General features: G+C 42.0%; 1 long non-coding RNA gene across 1 annotated transcript in view; it reads right to left on the bottom strand.

Annotated features, from left to right (window-relative positions):
- LOC135112644 (uncharacterized) overlaps positions 1-20,000 on the bottom strand; it is a 72,644-nt gene that overhangs the window by 870 nt on the left and 51,774 nt on the right. Inside the window, exons 2-3 of the long non-coding RNA XR_010274523.1 lie at positions 10,875-11,031; positions 1-486 (exon numbers count right to left, since the gene is read on the bottom strand). The exon at positions 1-486 is cut by the window's left edge and continues 870 nt beyond it. This is a non-coding gene — a long non-coding RNA (uncharacterized LOC135112644). The remainder of the gene's footprint in view (positions 487-10,874; positions 11,032-20,000) is intronic.

Below are 20,000 nucleotides of genomic sequence, written 5' to 3'. Positions count from 1 at the left end.
CTGGAGCGTCTGAGGTTTGACTTTTCCTCGCTTCCTCCTGTTATTACGGACGAGGAGAGCGGCCTGCATGCTGGTGCTACAGTCAACACAAAACACCCAACACCATTAAGCTGAGCCGAGGCATCACCAAGTCAAGAAGGACCGCACAGGTTAGGGCAAGTTTCACCTCGTGCAAGGAGAGAGCAATAATGCCTCCCGCCACCACACCCACTGTGCCATGGTAGCTACCGACTCCCTGCCACTCTCTGCAGTGCGCTCAGCTACGGTGGTCAAGGTTTCAAGTGACAGAGGGGGTGGAGGGAGGGAAGTTGAATTAGGCGAGGAGTGAGTGGGAGGGCAGCAGTAGTGGTGAAGTGGAGGTGGGTGGAGGTGGTTGTGGTGGTGGTGGTCGGTGCCAGGAGAGGAGGTGAAGAGGCAGAATCCCTCCACAAGGCAGCCGTCGAGGATTTAAGCAACGCCCAGTCTTCTCGGGTGTGCGGACCTCGCCTGGTGAAGGAGAAAAAGAGTAGAGGAGCGACGCCACCAGAGACATCACAAGCTCCAGCGTCAAGACCGATCATTCAGGGCACTAAGAGGACTGGGGCGGACTGCCACTTTGCAAAGTACTCGTCATTACAAAGGAAAAAGACAAGACTTTATCATAGAGCAAGATACCAACACTAAAATTGTCATTCTTCCTACTGGGCAAACACATCTACTGCCACAGAGATACATAGATAGATAGATAGATAGATAGATAGATAGATAGATAGAGAGAGAGAGAGAGAGAGAGAGAGAGAGAGAGAGAGAGAGAGAGAGAGAGAGAGAGAGAGAGAGAGAGAGAGAGAGAGAGAGAGAGAGAGAGAGATAATTCAACAGAATAATAGATTAGATGATAAATGGATAGAAGAATCATGGTAAAGAGAGACAGATAGACAGAAGAATTATATAGTAGACGAGCAAAACGGCAGACAAGACAGATAGAAAGACAGAGAGAAGATAGGCAGAAAGACAGAGACAGAAGGACACTGGGACAGTAGAGAGACGAGAGACGAGAGACAGACAGGGCAGTCAGCGTCATTTATTGTATAAGTAATCAATTTGGCATACACATAACCAACAATCTGTAGTCAAAAGTCAATAATAATGAAAAAAAAAAAAAACACGGGCACATGATTCACAAATAAAATTACTACATTAACCTAGAAAAAAATACTCCATTACCGTACCATCATGCAAGTCCGTGAGTGTACGTGTGTGTGTGTGTATGGTGTACAAATGTGTATATATACGTGTACATGCGTGAGGTGTACATTCATACACATATACACTTCCTGGGATCGTGTGGGAGTTAAGTGCTCATGCTTTCAGGGAATATGTGCGATCATGTGTGTAAAGGAGTCATTCTAAACACCGCAAAGGCTTTCATGCACAAGACACTAATGCAAACACAAGGCCGGAGCTTCCATGAGCCTTTGAATAGTCATGCACATCAGCAAACACCGACTGACTTCATGCAAATTGCTTAGCCGCCTTGTTCGTCCCTTCTCGAGCAAGTCCTCAGCGCTCAGCAGCAGTAACACGAGTCAGCGTATCAAACAAGTCAGCAGCAGGAGCGTGTGTTGCATGGTTACCTGACGGAGGAGGAGGAGCAGCTTGTCTATGTCCTCTCTTTTGTTTGCGAAGTGACGATGAGTGTTCGTGGCGGCGAGGAGCGGAGGGAAAATGTTTGATGGTTTACTCACTTGTTCATCTTTTATTTTTGCTTTTCTTTGTTTTTGGGTCGTTCTTTGTGGCGTTGCGTTGCTTTGTCATTGTAGTTTATTATTCTTCGTATTTGTTTTTTACTATTTTTACGTTTGTTTTCACTTCACCTTTTCCTCTATTCTTCTTTCTGTTCTCGTTTTCTGCATTATTTTCCAGTTTATTTTTTCTACTATTTTTTTTTTGTGTTTCGTTTCTTTTGTTTTTCCGTTTATGCTTTTGTTCCGCTTATATTTCCCGTTGTCTTATTTTATAGCTTTCTTTTCAGGTTTCTTCCTTTTCATTAATTCCTTTTCTTTTTTCTTCATATCGTATTTTCTATCGTTACATTTTTCTACATGCTTCATTTCCCAGAATTAGTGCTTGCCATAATTTCCTTGCTAATCCCGAAAGATATTACGCTAAATCTGTAACGTTGTCTCAGTGACAGTCTTCTCCTTTCATTTTTCTCTTTTATTTTTATCTTCCTTCCGATGTAAACAATTTGTCACACACTGCAGGCTCGCCCATTTCTCATCATTATTCAGTAAATGGCGTGAAAGTCTTCGATAAAATTTAACTTTCATACTTCCATCTTATTTTTATTCTACACGAAGCTGATAAACATACGAGTACGTAGAAGGCAACGCTATAGTGAGTTTTGCCAGCACATCACACTCGGCAGAGAAAAGAAAATGGATTTACGCGAGTCTCTCCTTCATTCCACACGATCCACGTTTTCTACGAGTGACAAAACCATTTTCTACCCTGCCTCGGTAACACGCGGCTTGTGACAGAGCGGTGAATTTTCTCATACCAACATTTTATCTATTTATTTTTTCTGTTGGATGTTGGCAAAGGCTCGGCAAAAATGAGAAAATATTAAAATTCCGCTGGGTTACTATTCTTATTGCCTAGTTTCCTTCTTCCCTTCTCACATATGTATTCATCTCTCGCCATATATTTATTTATTTATTTTTTTCGTATGGAAGTTGACAAAGGCTCGGAAAGAATGGGAAAAAATGTGCTGTGTTTACAATTACTACTGCTTATTTTTTATTTTATTTTTGCTTATATCATCTCTTTTACCACACATGAAGGAGGAGAGGAAAGAACACAAAAACTAACGAGAAAAGAAGAATCCTCTATGTTTGCAATCCTAACTGCTTATTATCCTCTTATTGATGACCTCCTTTGCCTTCCTTAATGATCTACTGGGTGATAAATTTAAGCCACTAACCCCCTAAGGTAAAATACTAAGGAGGAGGTAAAGAGACTGATATCCCTTGGTCTTAGTCTTGGCGTCATGGTGCTGGTGCGTCTCTCTCTCCTCCATCACGGGTATTTGTCTCTATTAAGGCCGCCGCGAGATGAATGGAGCGATAGATGATGAAAATTTGTCTCTTGTGCTTTAATGTTTTATATCTACTTTGTTTTTTTATTTATTTTTTTTTTGCTATTATTTCAGGTCTTCCTTGGTGGCTAATGGTACACACACACACACACACACACACACACAAACGTTAGGAGCAAGAAGCGCTTAATATGTATATGTATGTATGTATGTAAGTAATGTATGTAAACAAACCTTCTTAATGACTTGTTGACATTGGATTTAGACTATTTTTTTTTTCGTGTGTATGTGTGTGTGTGTGTGTGTGTGTGTGTGTGTGTTTACATATGTATTTATGCACGTGTCACTTAACCCTTCCAAAAAGACATCTCAACATACAAAACACAAGAACACATTAACATAACACATCACCGCGGCACTCAGCTGTACTTCTTACCCCTTGATGTAGGCAGGCGTAAGTTAGCCAGCATAGGCCCACAAATCACCATAAATCTCAGTATTATGCTACATATTTGATCCAAAGTACGAGCACTGTGATGACTGCCAGGCACAACCACACATTGCAGTATTCTTTCCCTTCACGGTGGATATACAAGGCTATGATTTGGAGTATTTATTGCACGGAGTAATGTGTGTAGGCTGGAGCAGGTGTGTGTTTTTGCATTAATATTGTATCGGGGTGAAGGCCAGCACCACGTGGCTACTTTATTGATAGATGGGTAGGGTTACAGGTTAGTGAGTTGGTAGGTAGATAGATATAGAAAAAGGCAGATAGATAGAGAGAGAGATAAATAGATAGATAGATAAACAGACAGAGATAGACTGAAAGATATGCAGATAAGTTAATAGAGATAAAAAATTGATAGCTAGATGGATTGACAGACATATCGATAAATAAGTAGTAGTGGTGGCAATAGTTAGTAGTAGTAGTGGTAGTAGTAGTAGTAGTAATAGTAGTAGTAATAGTGGTGGTAGGTAATATCAGATTAGAAAATAAATGACCCATGAGTTTTAACTTGTGTAATCTTGTTTAATATTTTAGTATGGTTGAAGATTAATCTCTCTCTCTCTCTCTCTCTCTCTCTCTCTCTCTCTCTCTCTCTCTCTCTCTCTGTTTTTCATCCTATCACCGACGTAATTCCCTTTATTATTTTGCTTTCTATCCTCCTCCTCCTCCTCCTCCTCCTCCTCCTCCTCCTCCTCCTCCTCCTCCTCCTCCTCCTCCTCCTCCTCGTTGCCTTTTTATTCCACCCTGTTTTTGTCACTTTTTTGCTCTTTTTTCACTCGCTTCCCGTTCTCCTCCCCTCCGTCCTGTCGTTCCTTCCATCCTTCCTCCACCAAAGTATGTGGAGTCGTGAGTGGCCGCTGTGGGGTGTTGGCTATAATCAATACAATGTACTATGGGGCCAGTGCTCCTCCACACCCACTCGCTAGTACAGCCAGCTATTTGATACACCCTGCCGCTACACCCTGTTGATTGCCACATCTCCCTCCCTCCCTCCCTTCCTGCGTCCTTCACTCCTCCACTCGTACTTATTCTTGCGTGGCCTTCACCTTGTTTCTTGCCTCCCTTCTTCCTGTTGGTGGTTCGTGTCGTCTGTATTCTGTCTCTGTCCGCACCTTGGTATTGTAGTCTGTCTTTGCTCATATTGCTACAACCTTCGTACTGCTTTCCTGGTGGTCATTCTGCGTTTCTCTTAGTGATTCGTGTCGTCTATACTCTGTCTCTGTCCGCACCTTAGTATTGTAGTCTGTCTGCCTTTGCCTTCTTTGCTCGTATTGTTGCAACTTCCGTACTGTTTTGTTGGTCGCCATTCTATATTCTCAACGGCTACACCTCGATTACTTCTCTCCTATAGCGTTTTTTTTATGTAAGAGGAGCTGTGGCCTTGGTCTGGGCCTTAGTGTTAGTCTTGCTGTCTAACTCAACTCTTTTGCAGCTGGCCATTCTATATTATTATAATGGATATATCTCGAATATTTCTTTTCTGTAGCGTTTATTTATGTAAGGGCAACAAAAAGAGGGAAGGAAAGGTCTATTGAAGGTGACAGTCCTAAAGATTTCAGTCCAAAAACAATGGAAAATACATATTGAGATTTGTCTTGAAGTCTCTCTTGAAACATCTCTTTTAAAGGAGTTTAAGAGTTACTACGTCAGTCTTCGCCCTTATGGTATAGCTGCACCATCCACACACCGTCACTTGTTTTGCTCGTTACTGATAGCCGCTCTTTCTTCTGCCCACACTCTGTCGATGTCTGCATCTTGTTGCTACTGACGCTGTTTAAACATACATACATATGACATAGCTACATCCTTACTACACCCTCAAATTAAATACTACTTCACTGATAACCAATTTATCTTTTGTTTATCCTCTGTCTTGCCTTGATGGTAGTCCTACTGTGTACACTTATATGATATAACTACACCTTTCCAACACCTACTCTTTCATCAGTAACCATTCCATCTTCTATCAATACTCTTGCATACCTTTTACCTATTGCACACGTCAGTACCGCCACTTTGTCTGTAACCACTCAGCTCGCTGCCTACACCTGATATAGCCTAATTATAAACTAATTCCACTGTCTACACGTTCTATTCATAACTATACATCGATTATAACTTTATACCATCGAGACGTATTCACCCTACCGACTCACCCTTCCGCAACACACTAAGCTCTTCGTTAAGTCACACCTGCTCCGTCATCCCTCACTTGGCTGCACCCTCCACCCTGGCGTCATTAAGTGTTCACATGCGGTACAGGTAACGTTGTACACCTGTTTAATTAAAGCAGTCGTGTCTCCTTCCTGTGTTATTTTCAATGTTTCGCAATTATTTCATGCTGTCATCGGTGTTTGTGGCGTGAATGCAAAATGGTTTGGATTAATTTCTATTTTTATCTTTCTTCGTGTTGGTATGTATTGTTTTATCAGAATTTCCATCTCTCTCTCTCTCTCTCTCTCTCTCTCTCTCTCTCTCTCTCTCTCTCTCTCTGCTTGAAGTAATACGTGACACCAATGCATAAACTCCTTCAAGCCCAACCCTTCCACCTGACGCTGCCGTGAAGACAAAGCAAGCACGAGGAACACGAGGCGCCCCCTTCCCTTCCCTTCCCTTTCCTTCCCTTTCCTTCCTTTCCCTTCCCGCCACACCTGTTACTTAATTAATCCAACTCCATGTGGCGAACACCTGATGACCGTAATTTACTCTTCCAGCGAAATGTCCAGACACGTACAAGGAGCGATAAGGAAAGGGCGTAACAACACAGGTAATTTCATGCAGAACGCGTCGCCAATACGTCCTAAATAATTAGCTACAGAACAAACACGTCCTGCATTCCTACGTGGTCTGACTTGGCGACACGTGATGGGGTGGACGTGCTTGGAATGTTCACGTGTTGTTTTTTTGTTTTGACGTGGGTGTTATGTAGGAAAGTTCACTGGGGGGAAGAGCAATGTTTAATGGGCGTACTGAAATTTAAGGGAGTGTCAGTGGGTGCGTTGGTAATTGCACATGAAACGCCGCTTTCTGTTTGTCTTGTGTTGATTCAAATTCATGTGAACTTTAATGTGTGTTTTTTTTGTTTGTTTTTTGGTGTTCCTCAAAGATCTACTTGCTTATTTGTTGATCCCAGTTGTCATGCTAAATATTTTCGGGGATATATTTTTCTTCCACTTCGTTTGAGGATCAAGGATTTTTTTTTTTCTAAGATTTCCAAAAGACCTACACATTTATTTGTTGATTTATTAGGTTGTGATTGTCAAGTAAGCTGTCATACATAATTTTTTTTTTCGGCTTTGTTTTAATTATACTTCATAAGGATATTAAAGGGATGTTTTGTGTGTTTGCTCGAGAATTACGCTTCCATTTGATTTATCAAGTCGTAGCTGTCAGAATAGTCGTCATACAATGAAAAAGGTGATTTTTATGTTCCCCAGAGAGCTACGGATTTAATTGCTACGAATTATATTGTCGTAGTTGTCAATGCGGCTCTCACACAAAACATTTTCTCTCGTTTGTGCTGTTGATACTAATTGATATGGACATTAAGGGGGTGTTTTGTATGCTTCACCAAAGAACTCTGCATTTTATTGATTTACTCAACCGTCGTTGTCAAAGAGATGCGTAAATGAATGCTGGAAACGTTACACTTTGAACAAGACAAAAAATGTTCACTATTCACAATGTTAAAAAAATTCACCATAGCTTTCAACATCAGCATTTCCCTTTTTGTTCCCTTTAGTATTCATTAGTAAACACACACACACACACACACACACACACACACACACACACACACACACACACACACACACATTTTTATATTGACTAATGAAGGAAAACCTGATGGAAGGAAATTATATGGATATGGACATGTTTGCTGTTGTTTTTCCTGTAGAAGGGAATGAATGCAGAAGTCCGTGTGGCTTAGAAGTGAAGGGAAGGGAGGAACTGCGTTTAAGATGACTTATTAAAACGAGGGAAGGAGTAATGGTCACGACAAAGAGAGAGAGAGAGAGAGAGAGAGAGAGAGAGAGAGAGAGAGAGAGAGAGAGAGAGAGAGAGAGAGAGAGAGAGAGAATAATGACTCATTTTCTTTATTTGCACCTCGTGAAATTTTACCTGGTGATGTGAATTTAGAGCTATGTTGTATGACTATATTAGTAGTAATAGTAGTAGTAGAGGTTGTAATAGGAGTATTAGTAGTAATAGCAGTAATAGTTGTAATAGAATGTTATTATTATTATTATTATTATTATTATTATTATTATTAGTAGTAGTAGTAGTAGTAGTAGTAGTAGTAGTAGTAGTAGTAATAAGACTAGTAGCAATAGTAACTCTAGTGGTGGTAGTAATGGTGGTAGTGGTAGTAGCAGTAGTAGTAGTAGTAGTAGTAGTAGTAGTAGTAGTAGTAGTAGTAGCTGTAGTAATAGTAGTAGTAGTAGTAAAAGTACATATTATTAGCAACAGCAGTAGTAGTAGCAGTCCTAGTTAACCAAGGTACCATCATCATAATTAATGGTGCTATTACTCTTCCACACCAGAAGTAATGGACGGGAGCTGAAATGTCGTGAAATACATGAATGTTGCACTAAATATTTCCGCACCAGCGATGTACGTACACTGGTGGATCGGTGCCAAGGACAGACTCAGGAAGCTACACTGTCATTTACCTTGGCGATGCAGGTGTCCGCTCAGGTGTGAGGTCCTCGTTAGTGAAGAAAATGTTTTGCTCCTACAGTTCTCTGATTATTGGTCATAAAAGTAAAGACGGTGGTGATACTGGTGGTGTTAGTAGTCGTAGTAGTAGTAGTAGTAGTAGTAATAGTGGTGGTGGTGGTGGTGATGGTGGTAACAGTAATGATAACATAAGTAATAATTGATGTAATAGCGGTGGTGTTAGTAGTAGTAGTAGTAGTAGTAGTAGTAGTAGTAGTAGTAGTAGTAACAGTAATAGGATTTATTGATACCAGCTAGGCGTATTGACAGAACCCGAGTTATAGCAAAACAAAACAAAAAAAATAGTAAAGAAAGAAAGCAAATATAAAAAAAGAATAAAAAACACCTAAAATTGATGATTAATTTAGACAGCTCGATACTCTGATCTGTGTGGGAGGACGGCGCTTAGCTAACCAACTGAATTCCGGGAAGTATTGGAGGATCGTGCTGAGGGGGGAGAAAAAAAGCTAATTGCGCCATTAAAGGGAAAGCATTAGCCAGAATTTCCTAGTGCCTCCATTGCTGTTGTTTGTGTCGGAAGAGAGTAGACTGCGAATTTGCTAGCAATGTTGGTCCTGCTGAAGTGATGGGGGACTGTTGGAGTGTTTGTGTTGAGTGACTGGACTGTTCTTCATTATGGTGTGATAAGGAGGAGGAGGAGCGGAAGGAGGACTAAGAGCAGGTCGATGATGATGATTTTTGTTGTTGTTGTTAATGTGAAGAATCAACGGCAGGTGATGACGACAATGAGAAGGAAGAGGAGGAGCAAACACAGGGACATAGGCCTAATAAGCAATGAGAAGCTTATTAGAGGAGGAGGAGGAGGAGGAGGAGGAGGAGGAACAGGAGTAGTGGTAGTAGTAGTAGTAGTAGTAGTAGTAGGAGGAGGAGGAGGAGGAGGAGGAGGAGGAGGAGGAGGAGGAGGAGGAGGGGGGCGATCATACCATTGAATACCAGTAAGGAGGACAAGGGACTAACGCCGCCACAATAGGTCTGGCCAGGCGTGGTGCCCTTCAGACCACCGCCAGTATGGGTTAGTAGGTGAGACCGTGACCTCGGGCGACTTTTGTTGTCTGGATCGACCACCATGTAGTCAGTGTGGCGATAATTGGCGCCCTAGCACATCCCTGTCCCCACATGGAATGTTTATAGCTCCCCATGCAATCTACGGCACCGTTTTCCATGTCACTGTAATGGCGGAGGTTGTCGATAGTGATTTGAGTTCCCATATGAGGATATTCCCCGAGGAAATAACGTTAATAAGTCCAGGGACGCGGCCTCGTGCCCCTCATCTCCTCTTCGGGATAGCGGCGTGAGGGAAGGGCTGTGGCGCGGTCTTCCTTCTCTGCCTGTGTGGCGCGAGGCAGCGGTGGCCAGGCGAGGAAATGGTGGCCTGGCTGGGGTTACTGTGTGTGTGTGTGTGTGTGTGTGTGTGTGTGTGTGTGTGTGTGCTTGTGGGTGGGTGGGTGTCAGAGTGTCGAACCATTGTTGTGTTTTTCCAGAGCTAGATCGTTAGTAATAATGAAGTAAAAAAGTCAGACTATACGACTGCAAGGAACAACAGATAAATAATATACAATATCGAGTCTGAGTAATGCCTCAGTCCTGCACAACGTGTGAAACTGCTCGATAAATGTTTCGCCACCTGTAAAACACACAATATTGATACAAATCAATGTCCTTCCGTGTTCTCCAGGCAGTCCAACAATTTTTTGCACTTGCTTTATATTTTTTGTCGTATGTAAATCTTCATTCGGCAAGAAAATGGAGAAAAGATCCGATCTGTGACATGCAGGAGAATATAAATGTGCATACGTACGCCAAACAGTCGCCAGATGCGCACGCTCGAGGGCTCGAGGCAGGTGGCGAATTCTGCTTTAACGTGAATTGTCAGTCCTTTCGATCGCTGCAGGTGGGAGGAACACAAACATAAAGGTGACACAACGACTCCTCTGTCCTGGCGGCGGTCCTGCACACGTGTGGCGCTGTGAGGGGCGGGCGTGGTGCTCCTGACGCTGGGTTTGGGTGGAGGCTCCTGCTCGGCTCTTTGTCTCCCTTCTCACGCCTCTCCCGCTCCCCAGGCGTCCCTAGGTAGTGCGTGTGGTGGAGCGGCCCCTCCCGCGGACCTCAACGTCCTCTTTAAGGCAGTGGTGACTGTACATCGCCAGGGTAACTAGCGCTGCTTCTCTCTTCTCTGCCATCACAGGCACTCACTAGGGGCCGCCGTGGTGGGTTTTATGATAGAAAGTAAACAACTCCGCCTAATGGAGCTTTACCTTCCTCAGACCATTTATTCAAGCGTTCATAAGCCTTCAGAAATCGCCCTTTATGTATAAAAGTATAATGGAAGCGGTTTATGTAAAAAAAAAGACACTTTGAAATAATAAGGATGAAGATTGACAAGAAAAGTTTGAGAGTTTGCCTGAGTGAGGAAGAGTTGCGTGCCTCTATGCCAGTGGTCAGGCTTTTGGGAAACTACTCCAAGGTTCGGAAGGGTGGTCGGGGAAGGAAGGTGAGAAGGGAAAAGTCGAATACAAGATCTGGAGAAGGAAGAGAGAGAGAAGAACTCACCTGTGTCGCGGTGTGAGTCTTGGCCAGGTGCGGGTGGACTTTGGCTTTCTTAGCCGGGGTGGTGAGAGGCTTCACCGACTGACGGCTGAGTGACTTCTTGCGTTGCTGCCTGACGCTGATACTTGCGCCCACCGCCCCGTACATGGTGCACGCCCGCCTGTGCCGAGGGAAACCGATGCTTTAGGCTCCGAAACGAGAGGTAATATAAGAACATAGGAACATAAAATAAGAGAAGTTATAAGAAGCTATCAGTCCTACTCGCTGTTTGTCATGCCTGTTTATTTCTATCCATCATCCTCATTTATATATATTTATCTTATTTTATATTTCAAAGCTACATGACGCAAAAAAGAGGTGTGGTGCAGCGTGTGTCATGTGGATGGTACGATGCAGCGTAATCTCATTATGCTAAAACACTGGTGGTTTTGTTAATTAACTTTAGTGTGTTCCTCGCCAGTTATGAAAATGTGGTGATTATGATTTAGTAAGGGAGTGTTGATAAAGTGTGTGTGTGTGTGTGTGTGTGTGTGTGTGTGTGTGTGTGTGTGTGTGTGTGTGTGTGTGTATGGATAGGTGGATGGATGGATGTGTGTTGTGTGTGTGCATGAGTGTGTTTATGCTTCAGGGATATTTCAGGTTTAACAAAAAGTTATGTTTGTTTAGCGTGATAAATGAGAAACGCGATAGAGAGAAACCAATAAACAAGACCAACGACAAGAACAACAGCAACACATCACAACAACAAACACAAACACACACAAACACACCTTCTCCAGCATTCATCCCCTCACCGAGCACCAAACCAAACACGGATCGATGCTCTGGACAAAGACACAAACACCTGAAAGCAACAACAACCAAGAAGGGTAAAAAAAAGAAAAAAAAAAAAAAAAAAAGAAAAGAAAAGAAAAAAAAAGTGGATTTAGGCAAGTGGCCAGGTAAGCAGGCAGGTGGGTGGCGGGACAGAGACATCCAGCCAAACACTGCTGCTCTATAAACTTGATATTGAACCAAGACTAAGTTTGGAGGGCCAGTCGCTCCTGCTATCCTCTTCTTCCACCTTTTCCTCTTCCTCTTCATCTACGTTGTCTTCTTCTTCCTTGGTGCTCGTTACTAAATATCTTGTGTGTGTGTGTGTGTGTGTGTGTGTTGGGGGGGTGAGAGGGGAGGGCTTAAGGACAGATCAATACCTTCATATTCTGGTTTTGGTCCTGTAAAGTATTCCTACGCACAACTACAGCCAGTTTTCCCCTTCGAAGTGACACCACCATGTTCCATCTTCTCTCCTCACCTCCACGTCTCCCTCAGTGCATTAAGCATCAGGTGTGTGTGTGTTTGTGTGTTATTCTGCTTGTGTGTGTGTGTGGAGAGGGACATATTATTGCAGATTATACGTATATGTGTGTGTTTCGTGTGTGTGTGTGTGTGTGTGTAAATGTGTGGGATACGAGTTAACATTGATAATTTTTGTGGATTTGTATCTCTATGAGGTGTGTGTGTGTGTGTGTGTGTGTGTGTATGTGTCTGGGGAGGGATACATGTGTGGTGCGTAACAAGTGTGTATGTGGGGTGTGTAGGGTACAACAACTCAAATAACAGGTGTGTTAGATCAGGAACCACCATGACTAAAAATCCATACTGGCATTAACCTTCCCTTTGTGGTGTGGATGGTGGTGGTAATGGTCCTCCTCCTCCTCCTCCTCCTCCTCTTCCTCTTCTTTCTCCTTCTCCTCCTCCTCCTCTTCTTTCTCCTCTTCCTCCTCCTCCTCCTCCTCCTCGTAAAGCCCCAGGAGCTCTCAACCCCATCACAGTTCCATCCTAGCTCTCTCCTCCCCATCCTTCCCTTCCTTCACCATCTGACCCTTGTGTCTTGTCCCCCTATCCCCTCTGATCCTATTTAATCCTTCCCTTATATCCTTCCTCCCTCCTTCCTCTCTCCTTCCTCTCCCAGTGCTTTCTCTTCTCTTCCTTCGTCCTTTATCTTATTGTTTCCTTAATTATTTTTTGTATTGTTATTTTTTTGCTTCCCTTTTTATGATTACTTTCCTTCATGATTTCTATTTCGTGTTTTTCTCATGTTTCTTTTCTTTCTCTTCCTTTACACTCATTACTTTCTCCGTCTTTTTCTTCTTTTGTTGCTTTTGAGCGTCTTTCTTTGTACCTTAGTAATTTTCCTTATTCTTTATTCATTGATTCATTCCCCTCTTCTCATGTCCCTTCCTCTTTTCTTCCTCCCCTCAAGTCTCTCTCTCTCTCTCTCTCTCTCTCTCTCTCTCTCTCTCTCTCTCTCTCTCTCTCTCTCTCTCTCTCTCTCTCTCTCTCTCTTCCTTGCCAGACACTTTTTTCATATAATTGCATCCCGGCACGCCATACTTCGCTGTTTTAATATATTTTTTATCCTTAATGAGTCTCTCTCTCTCTCTCTCTCTCTCTCTCTCTCTCTCTCTCTCTCTCTCTCTCTCTCTCTCTCTCTCTCTCTCTCTCTCTCTCTCTCTCTCTCTCTCTCTCTCTCTCTCTCTCTCTCTCTCTCTCTCTCTCTCTCTCTCTCTCTCGCTGTTATATGTTAAATACTAAAGAGATCGCTCTGCTTTTGGGAAGCTAAAGACATTTCTATTTTTTTCTCACTTTTCATTTTAAATTTTTCTTGATTTGATTTAATTTACTTCTTAATTTAATTGCATTCCGTTTCGTTTCGAGAAGGAGGAGGAGGAGGAGGAGGAGGAGGAGAGAAAGTTCAAGGGAAAGAGATTGAAGACACTAAGACCTTTGGCAGACCTCTTTAATAACACACACACACACACACACACACACACACACACACACACACACACACACACACACACACACACACACACACACACATTCCACTACCTATTGTTGCTACGTGCGACCGTGTGTGTGTGTGTGTGTGTGTGTGTGTGTGTGTGTGTGTGTGTGTGTGTAGGTATGTCCGTGCGCGCGTGTCATTATTAAAGTATGAAGACCTGAATGCCACAGGATAAGGAGATTTCATGTCATGTTACACTGATGACAGCAGGATAGGTAGTGACACGCGGGATTGCAGGCACACGGGCAGGAGTGTTTGGGTAAATGTTCAGAAACGCTTTGCTCTCTCACCACAACTATTCTCAAAGGCAACAGAGATGATTAGTCGGGTTTTCAAGAGTGTTTCTCCTGCTGATAATATAGAAATCTTCTTAATCTGTCTCTATAACCGTAAAAACATTCTTAAAAACCCATGTAAGTGCAATTAGAGCCTTTTGAAAGTAGTAGAGGTATAGCGCAGAATGTTTCAGAATATGGTTTACAGAGAGGGGAAGAAGCACGTGGGTGGGAAAAGCAACAGTGGCGGAAGGAAGCGGGAAGGCAAGAATACGGAAGGGGAACCTGTTGTCTGTATTGACTGGCATATGTGGGGCCGCCAGCTACCACTCGCCACTTGCCACCTCGCCACCTGTAGCTCAGCCTCGGTCTCTTCTCTTCCTGCCTTGCTAATACTTAGTGGCTTCTGTAATCATGTTGCTTCTCTTATGCTAACATTCTAGGTTTTCACAGTGTTTCCCTTCTGTGGACATTGATGCTGGTAAGTGCTCTGTGTTCTGTTGTTCTGTTTATGTTTCTCTGTCTATCTGTTTCTCTGTTTGTCTGTGTAACTATGTGTACAAGTGTGTTTAGATCGTTCTGTTAGACGTGCAGTTAATGTTTGTTCTGAGTTGTTACGTTAGATTAAGTTACGTTACGTTAGGTTGGGTTAGCTTAGGTTTTAAGTGAGGTAATGTTAGGTTATGTTAGGTTAATTTAGGTTACGTTACATTGGGATAATTTAGTTTTTTTTAGATTAGGTTAGGTAAGGTTATGTTAGGTTAGGTTAAGTTAGGTTAGGATAGTTTAGTTAAGTTTAAAATTATGTTTAGACCAATTGGTGCAGTTAAATTCTCTCCTTACTTGTTGCTATGAGAAATTCTTCGAGGCACTGAGTTGTAGCAGGCGTAGACGGTTGCTAGGACACACACACACACACACACACACACACACGCAAGGAATCACCCTTTCACGTGCCGAAGCAAAACAAACACGGCATCAGCTGTCCAGTCAACTCAGTGAAAACAACACGATTATCAAGGTCATCGGTGTGTTTGTGGGGGCTGTTTTAATCTCCCTTCGTGTGTGTGTGTGTGTGTGTGTGTGTGTGTGTGTTTGTGTGTTTCACCCTTGATCTGTTAACTCGATCAAGATAACATTCACCTCACCCCAGCTCACCCTACCTCACCCTGCTTCACTTTTGAAACCTAAACTTATTCACGGCAGGTTGAAAATCACGCGGAAAATCAGTACACGTTTTATTTCATGTTATTTATATTTTCAGACGCTCGAAAGACAGTCATATTTTTTTCTCGCACAGTTCGGGTTCAGTTTCTATTTAACTCTCCTGTTAGACTATTTTAGAAAGAGGAGTAACGAGCGTGAAAAGTAAACCATTAGTTGAATCAGTGTGGACTTTCTCACTTCGTACGTAAAAGAGAAAAAATGGGCGCCTTGTTTTGCGCATGCGGATATAAATTCTGTATGAGACGAAGAGAAGAGAAAAAAGAACATTGATAAAGCAATAACAGAAGGAAGGAAGCAAAAGAAGGATGAAGAGAAAGATGAGGAAATACAAAGAGAGGTGAAAAAGAGAAAGGTAGAAGAGAGTAAAGTAAAGAGAAGGAAGAATAAGGGAAAAGGAAAATGAAGAAAAATGGAAGACGTGAGAACGATAAAATAGATAAAGTAGGAAGGGAATGAACAGCTAAAAGATGAGAAAAATGAAGAAGAAATGAAGTGTAGGAGAAGGAGGAGGAGGAAAAAGAGGAGGAGAGATGGTGCTAAGTGAATGGAGTTGTGAGGGGGAAAGAAATGAAGGAAGAAGGCAGACGAAACAGAGGAAGGAGAGAAGAGGAGGAAGAGAAGAAAGGAGTAATAGTAGAAGAAAAGGAGGGAAGGAAAGTGGGAGAGGGCGGGATGAGGGAGAGTCTTAAGTGACCAAGGAGGAAATTTATTGGATGGAGGAAGAAAGGAACGGAGGGAGGAAAGAAGGAAGAAAAGAGAGGGAATGAAGAAAAGAAAGTATGGAGGGAGGGAGGGAGAGTACGAATGAAGAGAGAAAAGGAATGAAGGAGAGAGAGAGAGAGAGAGAGAGAGAGAGAGAGAGAGAGAGAGAGAGAGAGAGAGAGAGAGAGAGAGAGAGAGAGAGAGAGAGAGAGAGAGAGAGAGAGAGAGAAAGTAGCCATTATTAATGAAGACGTGAAGGGAGAGAAACAATAAAAGAAAGAGAAGAAAGAAAAAGAAACGATAAACAGAGAAGACTAGACACTATAAGAGGGAGAGAAGAAAGGGAAGAATTAGAGAGAGAGAGAGAGAGAGAGAGAGAGAGAGAGAGAGAGAGAGAGAGAGAGAGAGAGAGAGAGTGTACAGTTGAGTCGAGGGAAGGAGGGTGCCAGCTAGCGGGGGACGTGATGGCATAAACAGTGCAACAGGACACACATCGATCCCTGAGTGACCCGCTCCCGCACCACCTGGCCGGCCGGCTCTTGCAGGGGAGGCAGAGAGGCGGACAGTGCTCAGATGGACCTTACTGTCACCTGCCCCTTTGTGTCCTGTGGTAATGAACGGCTTATCATCACTAAACGGACCATTGTGTTTCCTTGGTGCTAATTCCTGAGACACTTGCTTAAAAAAAAGTGAATGGGTAACTCTGAATAGGATGAAAACATGAATAACACAGAACATGAAAAAAAAAAAAAATACGTGGAATAAGAAAAAGTGGATAGTTTCGAACATGAAAAATAGTAAATGGATAACCTAGAAGAATAAGAAAATAACTGTAACTTAGAAACAGAGAGAGAAAAAAAGATAGATGGATAATTCAGAACAGAAAATAAGACAGATAAATGTATAACTTAGAATACCATAAAGATAGATGGGAAAATTACGACAGAAAGAAATAATTTTCGTGTTCTACTTTATAATTTTGTTTCGCAATGAACAAGTTTTTATTATACGTAATTGAAAACACGCTTCAGATATCAGAGAGAGAGAGAGAGAGAGAGAGAGAGAGAGAGAGAGAGAGAGAGAGAGAGAGAGAGAGAGAGAGAGAGAGAGAGAAGCGCATAAGATAAATAAATAAAGCTCTTTCCTTGAACTAAATTTCGCTCTCTAGGTTCCATGGTTCCAGGGTTCCAGCGAGGGTTGCCCAGAGCTGTGCCAGGCCGTAATAAAACAAGGAATTTCAGATGTTAGCTCTCTCTGTGTTCTCTTTGGGATTTTTATGATGCTTGTGGCGTGCTTATGATCCGCCATTTTGTTCGTTCGCTCGCCCTCAAGTTACAACATTCCTGCTAAAAAAAAAAAAATTGTTGAGTGATCCCTGAAATTATCTACCTGACTTTCTTTTTCTTCTACCGTTTTTTTATTTTTTATTTTTTTTTAGAGTAGCTGAAAGTACGGTCTAGGTTTTTTAATAGCAAGTTTCATCTGTTTTTCTTTTCATATTTATTGAATGAGTGACCCTTAAAAAATGTCTTTCGTATTTTATTTACAATTTCTCATCTGCCTTTTTTTTTTCCGTAAATACATACGTATCTTATTTTCCTTTCACTTCATTCCTTTTTTTTTCCATCTTTTTCTTTTTTTTTTTTTTTTCTTTTTTTTTTTTCATAGTGCCTCCTCAAAATACCTTCCTCATTTCCACTGCAATTTTCTATCTTCCTTTTTCATATGAGTGCCTGAAAATACGGATCTGATATGAGTGAATCCTTATTTCGTTATAATTCCTTTCTTATTGAGTACCACCTGAAAAGACCTTGCTTCTCACATTTCCGTATCTAAGTTTTCTTTATGAATTAAAAAAAAAAAAGATACGTACGTGCCTGATGATATTTACTTCCGCACCTCCGTTTTCTGTTTCATATGCAAGTTACTGGGCGTAAATTGCCCTTTTAAATCACGGCGTGGCATCAACTTCCTTAATAAGTGTCACGTAATCTTTATGCATAATGAATACTGGTAATAAAGGTTGTTGTAGGGAATATTTCTCTCTTTTTTTTTACCTTATTTATTTATTTATTTTCAGTATTAATTTGATTTTGGTAATTATATTTGTAAATTTGATATTGTATGTTTTGTCTTTCAGGGCGTGTTTTTAATCTATTTGTTTTTCTCCTTTTGTGAATCCAGTGTTGCTTTGATTATATCTTTATTTTCCCTCAGTTTATCATGGTGTAAGTATATATTTCCATTTTATACGTGGGATATTATTTCGTTTATTGTTTTCCATGAGCATATTTTTTTTTATTTGGTATATGCAATGTCAAGATATAATTTTCACTTTTGGCCTATGATTTTTTTTTTGTATTAGCATTTTATAACTACCTTCTTTTTATTATCATTTATTTTCTTTTATTTTATAGCTACCATCCTTTTATTATTATTATCACCATTCATTTCATTTTATCTATTTACTTTTTTCAGACGCGAAGCACCACCGCCATTATATTAACAGCGGAATGTGGAAGAAACGTGATAATCTTGTCACGTTCACCACTTATTAAAGAGAGAGAGAGAGAGAGAGAGAGAGAGAGAGAGAGAGAGAGAGAGAGAGAGAGAGAGAGTGGGGGGTGTCCTTGAGTCGCGGCCAGCCAGGTAAAGTGGCGCTAGGGTAAGTAATGCACCACCGACCCTCCACTAATAGAGTTATGTAAAGTTGAATACACACACACACACACACACACACACACACACACACACACACACACACACACACACACACACACACACACACACACACACTCTCTCTCTCTCTCTCTCTCTCTCTCTATCTCTCTCTCTGCGACGCTGGGAAGAGCAAGGGAAGAAACAGGAAGGAGGAACGTCATTGGTGCATGGATTTTTGGTCCCAGTAAATTCTTCTCAGTGTTTGTTGCGAGTTGGAGGAGGAGGAGGAGGAGGAGGAGGAGGAGGAGGAGGAGGAGGAGGAGGAGGAGGAGGAGGAGGAGGAGGAGGAGGAGGCGGTGCTAGAGTAGTCAATAAGGAGCAAGCAAACCACTCTCCTAGGAAATTAGAGGAAGAGGAAGAATGAACGGTAATAAAGAAGAAAAAAAAAAAAGCACGAAAGATGATTTATATTGAAACGAAAGATGGAGAATTTAAGAAAAAAATGAAAATATGAAAAACCAGGAAATGTCATACTGGATGTGAGGGAATATCAAGGTAATTCTGTTAGGTTAGGTTAGGTTGGGCAATCTTAGGAAAGCCTTTAAAGCAGATGTCTTGAAACGCTTAAGCTTAAGTAGTGTGAGTTAAGTATATTTTTTCTTATTAAAATGATTTGCACGAGAAGATTAGAGAAGAAAACTTGATTGGATAGACACACATACAGACTCTCTCTCTCTCTCTCTCTCTCTCTCTCTCTCTCACACACACACACACACACACACACACACACACACACACACACACACACACACACACACACACACACACACACAATTCTACATGCACACTTTTTCTCCTCTTCCTTCCTCACTCCATCATCCTCTTATGTCTCCTTCTTCTCCTTCACTTTCCTTTCCTTGCTCTCTTCCTCTTTCGACCGTTCTTCATTCACCTCGTCTTTCTATCCCTCTTCCTTCACTTACTTTGCTCTCCTCCTCCTCCTCCTCCTCCTCCTCCTCTTTCTCCTTGACATTGGCTCATTACTCACGAATTATTGATAGTAAATTATCGTTCCATCATTTCTCAGCCCCTCACCAACCCCCTGACTCCCCCTTCCTTCCCCTCCTTCCCCTCCTTCACCTCCTTCCCCCTTCCTCCGCCCCTTGACATGACGGACGTGAGGGAAGTAAACAGGTTCCTGCTGCTGCCGTCAGATGGCGTCCCTGCTGCTTGGCCTGAGTGGGTACGTGCTTGCGTGTGTGTGTTTGTGTGTGTTTGTAAGCTTTTCATATTTCTTTTCTTCCTCATTCCATATTTTTCTTTTCTTTTTTTTTTTTGTCATTGTTTGCTCCATATTTCTCTCCTCTTTCCTATTGTTTTCTTTGTTTTTTTTTTTTTTTTCCTAAGTGTTTAATCGCGTCGCTGTTTTAGTGC

The sequence above is a fragment of the Scylla paramamosain genome, chromosome 24, assembly GCF_035594125.1.
Source record: "Scylla paramamosain isolate STU-SP2022 chromosome 24, ASM3559412v1, whole genome shotgun sequence".
Taxonomy (NCBI): Eukaryota; Metazoa; Arthropoda; class Malacostraca; order Decapoda; family Portunidae; genus Scylla; species Scylla paramamosain.
Note: the sequence above shows the minus strand (reverse complement) of the source record. Positions and strands in the feature narration are given on the sequence as shown.